Below are 10000 nucleotides of genomic sequence, written 5' to 3' on the forward strand. Positions count from 1 at the left end.
TTCTGTTAAATTGAGATGTCAAAAGAATCTATAGCCTAACAATGAATGGATCAAATATGCTCTATATTAGTTATGTTTTTATTTAAAGCAGTGGCTCTGAAAGGTGTGATCCAGGGACCCTCATGGTTCCTTGAGGGGGTTCCAAATGGACCCATTATAGGTCTGTAACTCTGAGAGTGTAACACATGGACCCAAATGGACCCTTACAGGTCTGTAACTCTGAGAGTGTACAAATGTAACCAAATGGAGTCTTTTTTAACTTTTAACTCTGATACTGTAGAAATGGAATCAAATGGGACTGTTATGGGTCCATTTGGTTTGACTCTCAGAGTTATGGGGGTCCTTGAAATTAAGAAGTTTGAGAACCTGTATGCAATGGCTTATCTGTTGTAAAAAGAGAGACCAGCCTATTCTCCAAACCATCATATGTTATGCTTTGCTAGGTTGTACCAAATAATATTGGGTCATTATAATTTGCAGGACTCACCGCGCGCACAGCTGCCTTGTCTGTGTTGACATGACATGGGCTTGCAGGACAGAACTTGTATTTGTGACAGACACATAGTTCCTTTGCAGACAATACAATGTGCTTCTCATTGGTCAGTCACAAAGCTAAGAAAACAGCAGCCTACTTTTTCTGCATGTCAATGATGAGATAGTTCTCCGCTGTCTGTCTATCTGCAGACAGCGGAGCAGCCAGCGAGCCTTTCTCTGATCTGCGGTCGGGACCAGTGGTAGTGGTGTCAGCGTGCAGCGCATGCAGAGTTATGAAGAATACACATTCCGGGGTTCGGGCTGAAAGTCCACCTCTGACAGTGTTTTTCCACTACGAACCATTGAACGTGCATTGTAATACACATTGGTGTGAATGGTCTGTGAGCGTAGCGATACACTACAGGCGATACGTGTAAAACCCCGGACATTTGAAGGAATTTATAAAACCACCCGGACTGGCCGGACAGGCCCCCAAAAGAGGACGTATGGTAAACTGTGTATGTAATCGCGGCGCTGTCCATCCAAGTTAGAATGAGAGTGTGTGTGTGTGTGTGTGTGGCTGGCTGCCCTGTGTTTGGCTGCGTGGGGATCGCCATGTGAGGGGGCTAGCCAATAAGGGCCCTGTGTTGCATGTGGAGAATTGTGTAGGTTAGTGTGTGTGGTGTAGCCGAACGGGGTGGTGAGAACATGAGGGGGATGTAGCACAGCAATCGGTGACCCCTACATTAAGCTGTGTTGCTCCCAGCATGCAGTGCAAATGCGTGTTGTAGCAGCCGTAGCCAATGGGAAAACAGGATGCAGTGTTGCCAGGTCCGCGAATTGTAAGCGAGTTGTAAGTAGCGTGTTGAATGGCATTTTTTGTGGGCTTGTTTTCATAGACCTGGCAACAAATTAGGCGGGGGTGTCGGTGCTTGTGGCGTGTTTGTGTGTGTGTGTTTATTTACTCATTGTTTGTGAGTCTGGACGGGAGGCGGCTGTAGTGGCAGTGCAATGACAATTGTTACGCGGGTGATGTTGAGTGTGGCCGTGCTGCGCGACATGAGGAGATAGCCGTGGATCGACGCGGAGGGTAAGTCTGTGACGTGTTAGTGTGTTTAGTGGGTTGTTGCAGTGTGTGTTGCAGTGTGTCAGTGACGTAGTAGCTGGTGGCTGTTGTTCCTGTGCGTGCGCACAGCGTTTGGGCACACCTTTTCAATTGTATAATAGATACTTTAGCTGTTGGAAAATAGCAGATCTACAAGATCGTAGCGCGGCAAATCTTTGAATATATATTCTTTCACAGCGAACGTTTTTGACTCCTATCTTTGCTTCTGGTGGGGTCTCTGGAAAGATTGGGGTCGGCGGCCAAATACATATAATTCTGGGGCTCCTTGACATGAAATAGTTTGAGCACCACTGACACAGAAACATATAGGGTTTTCAGAAAACAGTCGGGATTTAGAAGACATTAAGAATGTGGCCTCACGGTCCTAAATGGATTAAGAAGAAACAAATGAAAAGGTCCAAAACTGTGGAATGCACTCCCCGTTGCAGTCAGAACTGCAGCATCACTCCCAATCTTCCACCGTTGTCTGAAGACCCACCTTTTCAGACTCCATCATGGCCCATAGCACTTATCCTACCCCCTTAGATAGCACTTTTTAGACTTCGATAGCATTTGAAACAGACTTATAGCATGTCATGTAGATAGCACAATAATTGCATTGTATGTAGTCATAGCACAGCACATCATAGTACATATGTATAGCATAGTATAGTATATATGTATAGTTAATATGTATAGTGTCATTATATAGATATGTTCTAGTTACGTTCTTAGCTTACGCATGCTTCTTGATAAATGCATTTTATATATGTGATGTATTCCCATACTTTTGTTCTTGCCTAAATGTAAATCGCTCTGGATTAACCCATTGAGACCTGGAACGCATCCATGTCACGTTAGCGTTTAACCACATTAACCATTAACCCATTTTGGGGCGGGAACCCCTTTTGGTGTTTTAAACATTGTTATAATTTAGCTATTGAAAAATAGCAGATCTACAAGCTCATAGCGCGCCACCGAGTGGCGCGCTATGAACTTGTAGGTCTGCTATTTTTGAAAAATCGTTAAAATGTGCCTCAAATCTTTCCGAAAATTGTCATGATTTAGAAAACTTTTTTTTTTAATTTCGACGTCAGGCCTGAATGGATTAAGAGCGTCTGCTAAATGCCTAAATTGTAAATTGTCCAGCGAGGCCAGGCAGAACAGACATGTTTTGTCTGTTCTACAGTGCAGACCTATAGCTCTTTAGCAGCATCTCTCACTGTAATTGTATGCAATCTCTTTAACCCACGTAGGCCTGACGTCGAGAAGCTTCTCAATCCTGAGAGTTTTCTGAAACACCTATGTTTCTCTATCAGTGGTGCTCAATATTTCATGTCAAGGACCCCAAAAATTATATTGTAATTGGCCGCCGACCCCCCATCTGAAAATATGTTGTTCCAGGGACTCCCCAGATGCAAATATTTTAGTTGAAAACGTTCGCTCTGAAAGTGCTGTATATATATATTCAAAGATTTGCGCCACATTTTCAAGATTTTTTCAAAACAAATAGCAGATCTACAAGCTCGTAGTGCCGCGCTACGAGCTTGTAGATCTGCTATTTTTCAATAGCTAAGTATAACAGAATCCTTAACCCATTTTGGGCGGGAACACCTTTTGGTGTTAGCATGATGTTATGCTTTAGCTATTAAAAAATAGCAGATCTACAAGCTCATAGCGCGCCACCGAGTGGCGCGCTACGAGCTTGTAGGTCTGCTACTTTTGAAAAATCGAAGAACCACTGACATAGAAACATCGCTTTGTCAGAAAACTGTCAGAATGTAGAAGACATTTTTTAGAATCTGATCTCAGGTCAAAAAACACCAAAAGTGGTTCCCGTCCTGAACGCGTTAAGGTGCAGAATGTCCCCTAGCATTGGAAGCATTCCATTACGGCCCCAGTACAGTGCAGTACAGTGCAGTACAGTAGAGCCAACAGAACAGCAGCAGCACTATAAGAACGACCTCAGTGACTTCAGCCTGCAGCAGCATTCTTTGACTTCTTTACTTACTATCACCTCTGTCTGGTGGAAACCCCATATGTGACCACCGTGCAAGCCTGATCCAGCTTTTCACCAGAGGAGATAAACTGAATTTATTTATCTTTTATCCAAAATGAGTTAACCCATTTTGACCTGAGATCAGATTCAAAAAATGTCTTCTACATCCTGACAGTTTTCTGAAAAAGCCATGTTTCTGTCAGTCGTTCTTCGATTTTTCAAAAATAGCAGACCTACAAGCTCGTAGCGCGCCACTCGGTGGCGCGCTATGAGCTTGTAGATCTGCTATTTTTCAATAGCTAAAGCATAACATAATGCTAACACCAAAAGCGGTTCCCGCCCAAAATGGGTTAAACATGTAGCTAGGTGTAATGTTAGAGACCACAGAAGTGAACCGCTCAAGCCTGTTTTCTCAACTTCTATACATTGAAAACAATCGAGTACTTTTTTTTTCACCACTGCAAATCATTTTAAAGCTATCAGCGCCGGACATAGCAGGTTTTCACCCTGCAAGCCGGTATATGGATAAAGAGTTTTTAATGCATGCGGTGGCAGGAATGCAGGCAGAGGTGTACAGAATATGCTGCTTGCGATTATTATTATTATTATCATCATTAATATTGGATTTGCTTCTGCACAAGCATATGGAGGGCACCGAGGGCTTTGCCAAGAGCTTATTTATTGATTTCTCATCTGCATTCCTGCCATTCCATGCCCGCAAAGAGGATAATCTGTCATCCTGACCATGATTGAATAGATAATGGAATTTTTTTAACCACATTTTTGACCCTATAGCATAGTGAGTTTTCAAGCCTTTTCATATCAAGGCCGAGTAAATATTGATTTATTCCGCATTTGAGCCACGGACCGTAACCATCTGATGAGATTTAGCTATACCTCTCAGACCCAAAACTAAAGAATATTTTCTCCATGCTGCATTGATTCTTCTAAATTCTCTAATTGTGTAGACTTCCTGCAAATTAAGCAATGTAGATGTTTAACAATAATTTAACTCTTGAGATCGTGAAATGATTTTACGCTTAGTTAAAGATCGAGTTAAAGATCTATAATAAGGGTCCATTTGGTTACCAACTCTCCATCATTTAGCAGCATGGGGACCACTGGTGGTCCCCGAACCACTGGTTGAAAACCACTGCGCTGTGGTTCTCAAAACCTTCCATTTTTCAACGTTGTAAAAGGAAAAGATTATACTGTGTTTTTCCTTTTTTCTATATTAATGTTACCGGCATGTTACGAATAGAATCTTAAGTCAGCAAAGACTTTTGTCGCTGATAAAAACAAACAAACAAAAAAAATATATACAAAACATTGCTCTCTCTAACCTGTCTGCTGAGACTATCTTTTATAAAAGATATTTTGTTGAATCTTGCCCGCACACGGACAAAATGTGTCCGGCAGATTTTCTGTTTTGAACACCATTACAATGTTCTTATTCTTTTGATAAGACCCAATTACCGAATGTCAATCTCCAGGTTTTCTTCACAATAATTATGTATGACACATAGTATTTACTATGACACTATATATATATATATATATATATATATATGGTACATTATAGGAGTCCAACTCAAATGTATTATTTGAAAATACCCCCATATACTCTCTGAGAGTGTCCAAATGGAACCAAATGGACCCTATAGGTCCTACGGTCCAGCTTTAGCTGTGAACAAAATGTATTGTCCATTTGGTTCCATTATTTGTACAAATGGAACGAAATGTACTACAAATGGAACAAGATTGACCCTTACAGTCCATTTGGTTCCATTTGTACACTCTCAGAGTTACGGACTGGGCTAGCTAGCTCTTTGTGTGTTTCTGGTGATGTTATTGTCTCCACCAGGCCGAAGGCATGGGGAGAGAGTATGTTTTGCACTCCGTCCGTCCGTGTGTCCGTCCGTGTGTCCGTCCGTCCGTGTGTCCGTCTGTGAACAGCTAATCTCCGGCACCGTTAACCTGGTCGATGCCAAATTTTGCACACACACTCCCTGGATGCCAACGATGAACCTCTGCCCCAAAACTTCCAGAACGGCCTGTTATAGCGCCACCAGGAGGCCGCTTTGTGCAAAACAAGTTTTTGGACAGTACACCTACAGATTTTGTCCAAACATCACGCAAATTGGTACACAGTCTCTCTAGAGCCATTCAATGAAACAGGTCTTTCAGATTTCTCAGACTCCATCCTGATTGGCTAAGATTGCCTTCCAAAGTTCGCAGGAGTGCTCATTTTCAAACAAAATGCTGCAAATCATGAACACATCGTGTGATTTCCGTGAAATGGTGCACGCACATTCCCACTAGGCCGAGGAGGAAATGCCACATGAACATTTTGAACTCATCCTCATGGTGGCGCTATAACTGGCCGAAAAGTGTTTTTACCTCTAACTGCACGAATCTGTGGATAACTTTGTATGTCAACTCCCTAGAGGCCAAGGAAAAACCTTTGCCTGGAATTTTTCACAACTGCTCTTTATAGTGCCACCAGGAGGCAGAGATATGTAAAACACATTTTCTAATATTACTCCTTCAGATTTTATCCAAATTTCACGCAAATCGGTACACATGCTCTTCATAGTCATGTGATCAAGACAGGTTTGTTTGATTTCTCATAATCCACCCTCATTGGCTACGATTGGCTTCTAAACTTTTCAGGAGTAGCCCGCTTTGTACCCGCTTTGTACAAATCGCCACAACTACTCAACACAGCGTCCGATTGTGGTGAAACTGTGCATGCATATTCCCACTAGGCTTTGGAAGAAATGCCACTTGACAGTTTTCAAATCAGCCTCATGGTGGCGCTACAACAGGCCAAGCCGCGTCGCGTCACGCACGCACGCACGCACGCACGCACGCACGCACGCACGCACACGCACACACGCACACACACACACACACACACACACACACACACACACACACGTTTATATTGCTCCTAAACATTTTGCCAAACATCACACAATCACACACACACTCCTATCCTCCTGGTGGAGACCTGTGCCCAGAAGGGCACTTTTTCTAGTTGTCCACTCATTTTGTGGCAAAAAATTTAATTTTGACAAAAATGTCCACCACGAGTGATGACCTCATGGCTCTGATGCGGTCACTCACCATCACTGTTGTTTTCGTCGACTAATACTAACCCATTTAGTCTTCTGAAATAATATAAATTCAAAGATTTGTGCCGCATTTTCACGATTTTTCAAAAATAGCAGACCTACAAGCTCGTAGCGCGCCACTCGGTGGTATGAGTAACACCAAAAAAGGTTCCCTTTGTTAGGAAGGGACTATAGTGGACAAGAGATCCAGTATAAGTAATTTTAACACTTGGTTGCATGCTGAAAATAGCAGATCTACGCGACGCGTTGTGAGCTTGTAGATCTGCTATTTTCAGCAAGTGCAAAATCAGCCATTACGACGGCATCAAGGCCCGCGCCAAAACGCTAAAACATTCCGGGTGACTAAAATGTGACTGAAACTAAATGAAAACTATTCAAGAGACTATGACTAAAACTAAAAGCAGTGCTCACCAGATCTTCAGTAAAACTGTGTCAATCCTTCCCATCATTGTGGAAATAATATATTCATCCTTTTTCATTATGGAAGGAGGTGGAGTCGGAGTCCTGCCAAGCTTTGGGACATTTATATACCAGGCAGGTCCTTATTAACGCATTGAGGACGGGAACCCCTTTTGGTGTTTTAAAGCCTTATGTTATACTTTAGCTATTGGAAAATAGCAGATCTACAGTGCCGCGCTACGGGCTTGTAGAGCGTGTAGAGCTTGTAGGGTCTGGTATTTTTGAGAAATCTTGAAAATGTCGGCGCAAATCTTTTAACACGAGGCCTGCCAAGAACATCTACAACACGTAGAATAGCGTACGGTGCCACACCCGGAAAAGCCGTTTTAACAGCGATGTATTATTTAATGCATGTTTTAATACGATCGTATTAAAAGCTACCGTTCGTTAGCTCTGTTATGCTTCTGAGCCAATGGCCATTTTGAAGATGCGCGCGCATCCACTCACATTGCCTGCTCTGTTTTCAGACGGCTTTGCAGGGGTCGCTTTGTCCCAGACAAGCGTTTTCAACGGCCTGTAGCAGGCGCTGTGATACTCGCGTTCCACTTTTTCCACCACCGACCGAGAGAACAAGCACCAGCTTCGTCAACACACACGGAATGGTTTCATAGTAAAATGCGATTACGGATATTTGGCTCTTCTAAGTAAGTGTCACGCGCAATAAAACCCTGGCAGGACGTGGCGGAGGGATTAAATAATGGTAGCGGTCAAACGGTTAATGTATATCCTTTCAGGGCGAACGTTTTTTAACTCAAATCTTTGCTTCCAAAAAAAAATCTATTTTTTGGCGGTCCTTCACATGAAATAGTTTGAGCACCACTTACATAGAAAAACATAGGTTTTTCAGAAAACTGTCATGACATTTCTTTGTAGAACCTGGTCCTAAATGGGTTAAGGAAAGCTATCTCTCTGCCAGGACCCTCATCCACTCTCCGCAGATACAGTCAGATCTGTATTCTCCACTGCAGGACATCCTTCCAGGACTACTTTGGGACAACCTAAACAAGACTGATCATGTGTCCTCTGTTCACCCAGTACTTTAACCCATTTTGGGCGGGAACCCCTTTTGGTGTTTTAAACATTATGTTATAATTTAGCTATTGAAAAATAGCAGATCTACAAGCTCATAGCGCGCCACCGAGTGGCGCGCTATGAACTTGTAGGTCTGCTAATTTTTTTTTTATCGTTAAAATGTGCCTCAAATCTTTCAGAACATTGTCGTGATTTAGAAAACTTTTTTTTTTAATTTCGATGTCAGGCCTGAATGGGTTAAAGTATATATCGCTGCTGCTGCCGGATGGAAACCTTGTAAGTCTTTTAACCCATTTAGGCCTGAGTTCGATTCGATTCTACAAAGGTCTTCTAAATCACGACAGTTTTCTGAAAAACCCTATGTTTCTATATCAGTTGTTCTCAAACTATTTCATGTCAAGGAGCCCCAGAATTATATGTAATTGGCCGCCGACCCCCATCTGAAAATATGTAGTTCCAGGGACCCCCCCCCCCCCCCCAGAAGCAAAGATTTGAGTTAAAAACGTTCGCTCTGAAAGAATATATATTCAAAGATTTGCGCCGCATTTTCACGATTTTTCAAAAATAGCAGTTCTACAAGCTCATAGCGCGCCACTCGGTGGCGCGCTATGAGCTTGTAGATCTGCTATTTTTCAATAGCTAAAGTATAACAAAATGCTTAGTTAAAACACCAAAAGGGGTTCCCGTCCAGAATGGTTTAAACACAATGTTTGCTGGGGACGTGTATAGACGTCCTTTCTAATCAAACCGGAGGAGGCCTTGGACGTGTATGTATACACATTTTTAGGGATTTTTTGTATTGATATAAAACAAAAAAACAAATCATTTATATTTTTGGTTGGCCTCTCCTTCTCCATTGAGATCCAAACGTTGTCTTCTTTTCAATAAAGTATTCCTTCACCTAAAGCAGTGGTTCAACAAAGTGGGGTCCCGGGGACCCCCAGGGGTCCATGAAGGAGTTCCAGAGGGGTCCGCCAGCTAAATGATAGTTTGGAACCTGGGGGGGAGGGGGGGGGGGGGGGGTCCGTAGACTAATGCATGTCAAACTGGGGGGTCCTTGAAATTAAACGGGTTGAGAATCACTGCCGTAAAAATCTTCTCTTATATGGAGGTCCCTGGCATTACAGTATCTCTTCAAATGGGGGTCCGCGGGCTAATTAGTGTCAATTTGAGGGTTCTTGACGTGAAAACGTTTGGGAACCACTGATTTACACTACATGTCCTGTAGTGTGAATGACAGAGGAGAGACCATGACATGGTGCTTTCTCACCTTTTTAAAACACTCCGATTCCCAGCGATTTATAGCAACGGAGCACTTTTACCGACGGACCGGATGCTATCCCGGATGTGGATGTAGCAGCTAAATGTAGCCAAAACACTCTAGAGCCGATCGACAACAACGGGAGGTATGATTAAATCTAACGCGACTAGCGACGGGACCGCGGTGGTCCGTCTAACACATAATCTTTTCTTAGAATTGGACGGGATGATTTAGATCAAGAGTTATTAATGTTTTAAGATTTTTGGTCTCGTCGGCTAAACAGGGGGGGAACATTTCCGATGACGTCCCACTGTCCCACGAAAAAATTACATAAAAATCCACAATGACAATTTTATGTAATAAAAGTAGTCACATATAAAAAATGAAATAGTGAAAATATCTGATCTGAAGCTCACGACGCCTAAGTCACGAGTGCGACTCACGAGTGCAACTTGAATAGTTTTCATTTAGTTTTAGTCACATTTTAGTCGCCTAGAATGTTTTAGTGTTAGTCTAATTTTAGTCGACTAAAT

General features: G+C 42.7%; 1 protein-coding gene across 1 annotated transcript in view; it reads right to left on the minus strand.

Annotated features, from left to right (window-relative positions):
- The window catches only part of LOC306921367 (voltage-dependent T-type calcium channel subunit alpha-1H-like), a gene marked incomplete at both ends in the record, with an annotated part of 202737 nt that overhangs the window by 40642 nt on the left and 152095 nt on the right, over positions 1-10000 (minus strand). The window lies entirely within an intron of this gene.

The sequence above is a fragment of the Electrona antarctica genome (assembly GCF_951216825.1).
Source record: "Electrona antarctica genome assembly, chromosome: 4".
Classification (NCBI taxonomy): Eukaryota; Metazoa; Chordata; class Actinopteri; order Myctophiformes; family Myctophidae; genus Electrona; species Electrona antarctica.